This window comes from Choloepus didactylus, chromosome 1 (genome assembly GCF_015220235.1).
Source record: "Choloepus didactylus isolate mChoDid1 chromosome 1, mChoDid1.pri, whole genome shotgun sequence".
In the NCBI taxonomy this organism is placed as follows: Eukaryota; Metazoa; Chordata; class Mammalia; order Pilosa; family Megalonychidae; genus Choloepus; species Choloepus didactylus.
The window spans coordinates 234,032,347-234,042,377 of NC_051307.1; the positions used below are offsets into that span (position 1 = coordinate 234,032,347).

General features: G+C 37.1%; 1 long non-coding RNA gene across 1 annotated transcript in view; it reads right to left on the reverse strand.

The window, feature by feature from the left end:
- LOC119507453 overlaps positions 1–9,611 on the reverse strand; it is a 280,538-nt gene extending 270,927 nt beyond the window's left edge. The window contains exon 1 of the long non-coding RNA XR_005211242.1: positions 9,542–9,611. This is a non-coding gene — a long non-coding RNA (uncharacterized LOC119507453). The remainder of the gene's footprint in view (positions 1–9,541) is intronic.
- Between the last annotated feature and the right edge of the window lie 420 nt (positions 9,612–10,031).

Consider the following 10,031-nt stretch of genomic DNA (forward strand, 5'->3'; position numbering starts at 1 on the left):
CTAAAGTTTCAGAAATTTTGTGAGCCATTTGTTAAACACAACCAATATTAAAAGTTAATACACAAAAAACATTCAATAAACTAGGAATAGAAGGGACCTTCCACAAAAAAGGCCTCTACCTTCCTGATAAAGGACATTTATGAAAATATCACAGCTAACATCATACTTAATGATGAAAGACTACAAGCTTGCCCCTCCAAGTTCTGGAACAAGACAAAGATGTCCACACCACTACTTCTACTCAGTATTATTATACCAGAGATTGTAGCCAGGGCCATTAAGGAAGAAAAAGAAACAAAGGCATCCAGATTGGAAAGGAAGAAATGAAACTCTATCTGAAGATGACATGATATTCCACATAGAAAATCCTAAGGAATCAAAAATAAAATATTAGAGCTAATAAACGAGTTAATCAAGGTTTCAGGATACATGGTCAATAAAGAAAATCAATTGGAAATTTATATATTAGCAAGGAACAATCCTAAAATAAAATCAAGGAAATAATTACATTCACAATAGCATCAAAAAAGAATAAATATACTTAGGAATAAAACTAGCAAAAGAAGTGTAAGACTTGTACAATGGAAACTACAAAAACATCATTGAAAGAAATTAAAGAAGACATAAATAAATGGAAAAATATTCTGTGTTCAAGAATCTGACGATTTAATATTATTAAGATGGCAATATTCCCCAAATCAGTATACAGTTTCAATGCAATCCCTGTGACCCACAGTAAATTTCTGATACACAACCTTTATTGTTTCACATTCATATCACCCATTATTATAAACAAAAGTATCAACCAGCATTCATGTTATCACTATACTCACTCATCAACTGCAACCAAGGCTTGGCTATAGATAAAGGAATTGGGCAAAAATCAATGACTGTATTCTGTGAGAATCAATTCTCTATATGGAATTTATTATAAAGAGTACTGTATATTCTATTACTACTTGTAAATTGTGTGCTACATAGCTTTTATGTCAGCAAAATGTGTAATAAAGTTACAAATGTGTACACACATGCACACTTTTTTCTCTGGAGAGCCAGTTGTTGATCATTTATCAGCACACCACTGATTTTAGTGTTCCTTTCCTCAGGGAAAGAGGACAAGGACAAAAAATTGCACAAACAATTGCACCTAAATCTAATTGCAGAGTTTGCTTTAATAATTTCTAGAACAAAAAAGTTAAGTTGACAAATAAAACTTTTCCTCTCTTAAACTTCCAAGTTCTCAATCTTTTCTTTAAAAATTATATGGACCAGTTCTGCAACGACTCCAGCCTCCTCTTTAGACACTCCACATGGGAGTTTATTTGGGCTACTTGAACATGGGCACTTGGTGTGTGTACTTCAATAACGAAAGCAGTTCTCTCTCTTTTAGCCACTTAGACACTAGAAAAGACCACACATTCTTTGTCAGAACCCAAGATAAGTGAGTCATAAATGCCCTAAGGCATTTCTGAAATCTTTTATCTCATTTCCTCCCCCAGTCTTCCTAGGCCACTCTTCCCACCTAATTCAAAGCTTCTGATTCTATTTCCTAACTTTCTTCCTGACTCCAGGCCTTGGACTGAAGTTTTATTCTAGTTTCCATGGCATTTGACCCTTAACTCTCTATAGGCTACCCAGGCTTGAACTTGTCCCTCTGGCTTTCTCTTTATAGAGCTCAGCCCTGACAGCTTCTTCCAATTTCTAGACACTGACTTGAATGTAATAAAACAGGGCTCCTATTTACACATGAGATACATTTACAAGACTTCCAAAGGACTAAGATTTCTCTCTTCTCCCCCAGCCAAAATTCAATGAACATCATTTTTAAAAGGTGTGGTGTTTTAGAGCTATGTACCCCAGAAAAAAATATGTTCTTAAACTTAATTCATTCCTGTGGGTATGAATCCATTTTAAGTAGAACCTTACTGATGAGGTAACTTCAGCTAAGGTAAGCACCAACTCAATCAGGATAGGTCTTGATCCAATTACTGGAGTCCTTTATAAGCAGAATGAAATTCCGACATATAGAAAGTCACAGAAGAAATGGCCAGAAGCTAAACCTCTATGGAACCCAGAAGAGAAGGGAGAGACCAGGAAGGGCCGCCATATGCATTGCCACATGGTAGAGGAGCCCAGGAACAAGACTGCCAGCAGCCAGTCCCAGAACACCAGTCTGTGGATAGAAAGCATCACCTTGATTACACCTTGATTTTAGACTTCTCCTAGTCTCAAAGCCACAAGTCAATAAGTTCCCATTGTTTAAGCCAACCCATTGCATAGTATTTGCTTTGACAATGAGGAAACTAGAATAAAAGGATTCAAAAAACTGCCTCTTACTCTGTTCCTCTGTAACTTCTGCTATCCCAATAAAGAATGCCATCATTTGTCTATTTACATTTTCATAGTACAGTTTAGCATCTTGTCAAATATGTAAAACCAGTGCACTTTTTGAATCATCTGTTTCTTGCTTTCTTGCTCACATAAATATAAAGGAAATATGTTTCTTTCCTCTGCAGTTTATAAAATGTTTCTTCTATTCCTATAATACCATACAATGATTTATACTGCTTCTTGACATAACCTAGCTTTTGCATTTATTTCTTCTTTAAAATACTACGACACAACTTTATTTAGTATATTTACTCAAGATTTCTAAATATTTTATTATTAATATTTAGTTTTATTGTCTGCTCAGCAGAGAATAGTATAGGTTGTCCTCAAACTAAAGGAATACTCTGAGAAAAGAGAAATCCCCAGGTGTAAATGAAAAAAAAAGTTTTGTTTTGTTTTGTTTACAGCAGTAAAGATCTCAAGGAACAGAGATTATTAGTAATCTGCAAAGATTAAGGTCAAAGAAATAGAATAAGAATAGGGAAGAGAGAAAAACCATAGTCCCTAGAAAATAAAAAAGGTTTGCATTTCTTGCGCTTTTTCCTGTCAAGCGAGTAAGACAACTGTTTTAATACATTCACTTGACCTTTAAAAGCATCCATTCGCATGTATGGCATTAGAAGTGCATAATGAGATTAGTATTTAGAGACCATTATAAGAATAGGTCAAGTTAGTCACAAGCATGTTTTTATTTTGGTTCACTCTGTGATGAAATGCAGCAATGAAAGTACTGCTTTGACATTTTCTTTCATTTTCCTCCTCTTCTGGAGGTAACTCTCAATAAGCACTGTGTAAACCGGCGTTAGGCATGTGTATAAAGACAGGGTCTGTTGCAATGGTCAAGAGAGAGAAAGGAAATTGAAATCCATCTCACTTAGACTTTAAGACCTTGCCAGAAATGCAGTATGGGTACGACCCTCCCACCATCCAGAGGATAACTTGACCAGCAAGGACAGCTAGACTCAGAGGCCATGAAGAAGAGGATGTGCCTCAAAATCTGACCCATTCATCAAGGGTCATTTAAATACCATCTCGTAAAGGAAACTGACTCCAATAATTGTCCCTGAAGTGATCTCTCCACCCTTAGAACAAGTCTATAAGTACTTTCTCCACAAGCACTGGAGGCTTAAGGTGTTTCAGTGAGTGGGCAAGGGCCCAAACCTAGTGATCCTTACGTAGCCAGAAGGAAGTAGTCTGTTGGGAAATTTTGGAACTGTCCTGCCCTAACACAAAATGAAGATGTTTTAGTTTCCTAGTTGCTAAAACAAATACCATACATTGGGTTGCCTTAACAGCAGGAATTTATTGGCTCCTGGTTTCAGAGGCTAGAAGGCTTACTTCCTTCCTGGACTGATATTCTCTGGCTGGCCAGCAATCCTTGAGGTTCACTGGGCTTTCTGCCACATGGCAATCTTCTCCTTTCTCGTCCAGGTTCCACTGGCTTCCTTCTTTTGGCTGTTCCCCATGGCTTCTTTCTCCATGTGACTTTCACTCTGATTATAAAGGACCCCAATAATCCAGGTTAAAGCCTGATCTGATTCAGTTGGACCACACCTTAACTGAAGTAACATCTTGAAGAGATCTTATTCATAATAGGTCTATACCCACCAGAATGAGAACCGAGATCAAGAACATGTCCAAACTGGTGCACACAATTCAATTTACCACAGAAAGTTTGGGACCTTTTCCACCCACCCAAACAATTCAGTAGATCTGAGTAGAGTCCTGGGAATCCATATACTCCTAAAAGCTTCTTAAACATGACCAGGGAATAAAAAATACAGAGGTATGCCTACTGTTTTTCATTATAATTCTTGTCTACGATTTGATATTTTAAAGCATATGCATGAATTACTTTGAAATATATTAAAAAAACAAAAATCTCTTCAGGAGATTCTATGCACAAAAAGATTTGAGAATAATTTTGATGGACATAGTTGTTTCTCTTAATCCTGGAATACTGCAAACTTCTCCCAAACATTTCTAGGGGGTAGTTTCTCTGATTTTATTTTGTCCCGTGATGAGAAATGTGGTTTTTGCACTGTTGCAAATTAAATGGAATTGTGTCTTATGTTTCTCAATTCACATAGCAGACTCAATGTACTTTTGACAGTTCTATCATGTGTCCTACCCTCTGGGAAGTTGGGGGACAAGTGTTACACTGCTATTTACCACATACTGCTGAACAATCACATTCCTTCAGCTACTCTGAGATTTTACTAAGAGGAACGAATAGTGTCTTTTATCTCTACATCCCCAGTCTGAATAGGAGATGCCATGTAATTTGTAATCCACAATTATTTGATGAATGAATGAATAATATATTGTAAGGTATAGGAAGGCAATGATTATTCATTTCATTTCTTTGCACACTCCACAGTACCTAGCACAGAAAATTTGTTGTTTATTTAAAGGCTGTACAATACAGGTAAACCCTAAATAATAATTTACATATTTGAAAAAGTAGCATCTAGAGAATACAGGAACCTAGATTAGATCAGAGGTTCTTAAAATTTTTTCAATTACAAATTTCTTAAACAACTGATGAATGCTTCAGACCTCTCCCTACACCCTACACCCCCTCCAAAATTTACAAATATTTGAGGAGATTTGTAAATTACACCCTCTCCCCTCCAAAAGCCATACTTAGATCCCAGGTTGAGAACCACTAGGACCAGCTCATCTCAAAGACTACTTCTAGCTTTAAAAAGATCCAGGATCCCAAAGAAGGGAGGGTAACATTTTCCAGTATCAACTCGGAAGAAGATCTCAGAGCCTCAACCAATAGAAATGTAAAAGGCAATCACTTCCCAGGACAAAGACTACTTTGACAAAGTTTGGAATACTCTGGGGGTAAGTATCTCTCTGCAAAGAGGTTATTTATGTCCCCAAGCCTAGATCAGCTGTTTGTACAAGGCTGGTAGAAGAGAAGCATATTTGCCTCAGGAGTTTATTGCAGGCAAATTATCCCTGGAAAATACTGCAGGGAAAAGTGCTGAGTAAACAACATCTATATTTACACAGTCAGAAATTCATTAAAGCAGAAAATGCCCTCTAAATTTAGGGAGATGTTAAGTGCCAGAGTCAAAAACACCAGTGCGGAGAAGTTGGTTCAAATTTGCCCCGAGTGTGCCAGGGATATATGGCTACAAGATTGTCAAGTGTACCTCACAGGAAGTGAGTTTTATTTTTCCCTAGGGAACGTAATAAGAAGGTCAGATAGTGTACTTTCAATCAAGAATAGCAGCAATTATCTCTGAACGGGGAGTTTATTCCTGATACTCCAGTGGGCCCTAGTGAGGGTAATCTTTCCGTAGCTCAAATTCCAGATTACTTTGCCATAAAATATGGCCAAATGGCAGTCACCATCCCTCTCTGTGAAATAAGAAGTGGCTTTCTGGGTATACAGAATAATTAAATCTTAGATTTGAGAGATGAAGAGAAAACAGGCATTCATTTATCACCTTCATCTTTACATAAAAGAAAACTAGGCCCAAGGAAGTGTACAACTTCCCAGAAGTCATGAAGTTAAGTGAGAAAGTTCCTAATTTCTAATCCAAGAAATACTTGCTACTGACATTATGGTTCACAGGGCAGCAGCATCTGGGAACTTAGAAGAATTTCAGATTCCACCCCTGACCTGCTGAATCTTAATCTACCTAACAAGATCCCCACTATGCACAAAAAAGTTTGAGAGCACAGTATATGTTGCCTCCTTCATATAATCATGTTCTTACTACCACAGTAGTATGGTAGTCTGGAATGCAGGACCAAGAAAAATAATATTTATTCTGGAACTTGGAAGAAGAGAAGTGATAGAAATGTATGATTTGGAAAGTTTGAGGCATTTTTGGAAGAGCGGAGGAAGGCAAGTGACATAGTAAAGGAAAGAAGTTTTGAGACCCTGAGGGCACCAAGAGTTGTTGAGGTAAATAAGAAAAGATTTTGGAGCAGGGATAAGAAGGCATAAGTGGAAAAAAGGGACCAGAGATAAATTTCCTCTTCTTTGCAGTTACTTCAGTGGCCTTATCATTAGGAATAGAAATTGATTTTAATATTAATCTTTAGGGAAAACTAATGAGATAAGTGAATGCCTACTTACTTACAAGTAAATCCAAAGCATAAGTGACCACTGTTCTACTGAGTCTTAAAATTGATAATCAGAATAATGACCCCATGGCATCTAAAAAGTAAAGAGACTAATTCAACTGACCATTGTGTTCACTGTAATTTCAGTTATAAGGAAGTTTAATTTTATTCTAATTCTTAACAAGCAGTTAGTTCACGTGCGATGGCTTCATTCTTTACAGCTAATCAAAATCTCAACTCTTAAAAACTGAACAAACCACAAAAGTATCCCCAAGGTACAAGGAGTCTTAAAGGCCATTTTTTGCTATCACATACGTGATGACTAAATCCTCCAGACATCTCTATTCATTAGTGGGTTTGGCATATGGTATCCAATAAATATTTGTAAAATGAATGAATAAATCCATTGCAAACTATATTCCTTGCAGTGTCTCTTGATTGAGGGGCTCAGAATCCCCATTTCTTTGTGAGAAAAATATTCTTATTAGAAAGTCTTTCCTAACACTCTGTCAAACTCTGCCTTAGCCAATCACTCTGACCTGGACAGATAAAATCTGTTCCCTTTTCTACATGACTGCCCTTTAACTACAAGCAATACTAACAATGCCTTCCCAATCTATACATACATTACTTTTAGATTGTATTTGTCTCTGTGAATAACGTAGGTTTGACTCATGATAGATATAAGGTTTATGGTTAATTTTTACCATGTGCTTTCTGTGTCTTCTTTATGACTGCATCAAAAATTGCTGGCATTTTGAATAATTATATAACACATATTCAAATCCTAATACATATTCAACCTTTTTACTTTATGGGTAAGGAATCTGAAATGTAGAGAAGTGAAGTCACTTAACTTACCTAGCAGCTACTTGGTACCAGAGCTGGGATAATAAATGCCTCAATGTTCTAGTTTGCTAATGCTGCCAGAATGCAAAACACCAGAGATGGATTGGGTTTTATAAGAGAGGGTTTATTTGGATATACAGTTACAGTCTTAAGGCCCTAAAGCGTCCAAAGTAACACATCAACAATCAAGTACCTTCACTGAAGATGGCCAATGGTGTCCGGAAAACCTCTGTTAGCTGGGAAGGCACGTGGCTGGTGTCTGCTCTAAAGTTCTGGTTTCAAAATGACCTTCTCCTAGGACATTCCTCTCTAGGCTGCAGTTCCTCAAAAATGTCACTCTTAGTTGCACTTGGGGTATTTGTCCTCTCTTAGCTTCTCCGGAGCAAGAGTCTGCTTTCAACGGCCGTCTTCAAACTGCCTATCATCTGCAGCTCCTGTGCTTTCTTCAAAGTGTCCCTCTTGGCTGTAGCAGCTTGCTCCTTCTGTCTGATCTTATATAGTGCTCCAGTAATTTAATTCAGAACCACCCTGAATGGGTGGGCCAACACCACCTTGGAAATTATCCTGTCAGAGTCATCACCCACAATTGGGTGGGGCACATCTCCATGGAAACACTCAAAGAATTGCAATCTAATTAACACTGATAGGTCTGCCCACACAAGATTACATCAAAGATAATGGCATTTAGGGAGACATAATACATTCAAACTGGCACACTCAACTAAAAAGCTGTTTGATGACAGAATTTACAGTCTTTTTTCCTGGTCTTTTTGAAAATACAAAAGCTATGCACCCAGCTTACATGAAAATTATTATAGAAAATAAACTATGGCCTCATATAGTGACTAACTTATCGCTGTATAGAACCAGATCCTTCCCTATTCCAGTTGTGATATAGGATATAAATTAAAATATTTCCCTCCCCACCTCTAATCCTTTTCCCTGTGTTCCTAAGTCAGCAAAATGATCACATCAAATAAGGACCCAAATCAGAAATGGAAATAGTCCTATAATAAGCAATAATTTCCCCTTCCTTGATCTTAAGTTAGCCAGATAACCATTAGGCCCTCTAAATATGATGCCTCAGCAGGAGTCAGCTAACGACACTTTTTTTTCCATCTCAAGATAAGCAGCTCTGCATTATGCTAGGAAATCTCACTCAGCTCTATTCAGGGAAATTGAGGTCAGATGAAATTTAAGCCTCCTTTGGCACATTTTTTTAAAAAAGCGCTTTTTAAACTAAGTTTAATCACATGGTTTAATATCAGTATTGAACAAACATTTCCTTTGATCTAATCTGAAACCTTCCAATGCAGAATTAAATTGTTTCCCAGCTAGTCAGGCAGAGAAAAGCTGCTGCTAATACAAGGAATGAGACAAATATCTTTCTCTTAAGCCAATCATTTGCAGAACTTCTCACCCAAGAGATGGTAGTTGATTGTTATTGGACGTTTGGTATAGCTATAAGTAGTGTTTCACGGATTGTTTATATATAAGTTCTTTGCTTCAGTTTAGTGAATGAAAATATAGGCACTAGTAATCCTCTGTGGCAGAATGCTTACACAGAAAAGCTGTTTCCCCAGAATCATCTAGAAAACTCTTGCCCTACAGAAAACCATATTGTATGCAAATAGATAAGTATATGCACGTTTACTTGTTCATACACAAATATATCCATATGAACACACACAAATTGGTAAGGGTGAGTGAACTTTTCCTGTAAAGGGAAAGAAAGAAAATATTTTAGCCTTGTGGGATATACACACTTAACTGCTACTACTCAACACTGCTGTTGTAGCATGAACACAATTACAACGATGTATAAATGAACGGATGTGGTTTTCTAATAAAACTTTATTTACCCAAACAGGTGACTGGCAGAATTTGGCCTGTGGGCAGGGACACAGTTTTCCAACCCTGGGATAAAGGGTTAGCAATTTCTTAAACTAGATCTCTGTAAAACCATTAGGCAGAAATCACAAAATCCCATGTTTGGAAGGACCCTTACACATGAGTCATATTGAATGTGCATTTACTTACCCAAATTCACTTCACACGCTGTTGATTCAAAAGAGATAAAGAGAAAACAAAACTAACGCCTTGACTATAACAGAGCATCAACCAATTATTCTATTCAGGTGATCCTAAGCCTTGGTGCAGATGAGAGACTGAGACAGGAGGGAGGAAATCTCATGTTTCCTCAGTCACTCACCTTTCCTGAATCTCTTGGCCTGTTGAGAACTGTCCTCGTGACTGAATCTCTCATCCCGTAGAGCCTTGACCTACAAAGTGAGGTTCTAGTTTTAGTGTTAAAAGATATTATACTAGAACTTGCTCAACAGGATAAAGGGCATATATGAAAAACCCACAGTAACATCATCTTCAATGGTGAAAGACTGAGAGCATTTCCCCTAAAACCAAGAAGAAAATGAGGAGTCCCACTATCACTATTGCTATTCAATATTGTACTAGAAGTCCCAGCTAAAGCAATTAGACAAGAAAAAGAAATAAAAGACATCCTTGGAAAGAAAGAAATAAAACTACCACTATTCACAGATGGCATGATCCTATATATAGAAAATCCACAAGAATTTACAAGAAAGTCACTAGAGCTAATAAATGAAGTAAGCAAAATTGTGGGGTACAAGAACAATACACAAAAATCATTGGTGTTTCTACACACCAGCAATGAAAAGTTTGAA